We start from the raw sequence: 824 nt of genomic DNA, 5'->3' as shown, positions 1-824 counted from the left end.
GTCTGTTCTCATGTGGCTCATTTCACTTGACATTTTTGAATGCTATATAACATTAACACTGCTTAAAGCTTCTGGAATTTCCTTGGTACTCCAAAATTTGTTAGATTCTACATAATTAAGACTTTTTTTTTTTTTTTTAAAAGGTTAGGTATAGTGGGAAAATTTAGAGTCACTGAGTTATCCCCAGTTATGAGCAGACTGAAACTACTTAAAAGACATTTTTCACAACAGATGTACATCATCCTTCTTACTAAACACTTGGAAGAAGGAAAAAAATTCTTAACGAACCTATTGCACTGATGGGTTTACTGTCTCTGTTTCATAACGGTTCTCGGTCATGAACAGGTGTTCCATAAGTTAATAAAATTCTCTATTTTATAGAGGAATAAAACAACGAGGGCAGAATGACGATTCCTTTTTTTCCCCCCCAAATGGTGTATCTGTAATGCATGCCCAATGTATTCGCTCCCTCCATCTGAGGGCACAGCCTGTCCCTGCAATTACAGGCGCAGACAAAGCGCTGAACGCTCTCCCGGGGCAGCTCCGCCGCGGCGGGGACACACAATCAACCACGGGCTGTTGCACATCTCGAACCGAGAGGCCCGCGGCTTTGCCAAAGGGGGGAGATTCCCGATTCCCCTCGACTCTTCTCATCCGCCTCTAGAACCGCGCGCACGCGGGGAGCGGGGCGGGGCGGCAGCGCCGCGGTTCGTGTGCGCGGCTGTTCCACACGCTGTGGCGATAATGAACTGCATTCAATTATTAATCGTCTGTCCTTTCGGTGCGCGGAAACCTATCGGCCTCGGCCGGGGCTGGCACGCCGC

Source organism: Chaetura pelagica, unplaced genomic scaffold (assembly GCF_000747805.2).
Source record: "Chaetura pelagica isolate M959 unplaced genomic scaffold, ChaPel_1.0 scaffold278, whole genome shotgun sequence".
NCBI classification, from domain to species: Eukaryota; Metazoa; Chordata; class Aves; order Apodiformes; family Apodidae; genus Chaetura; species Chaetura pelagica.
Note: the sequence above shows the minus strand (reverse complement) of the source record.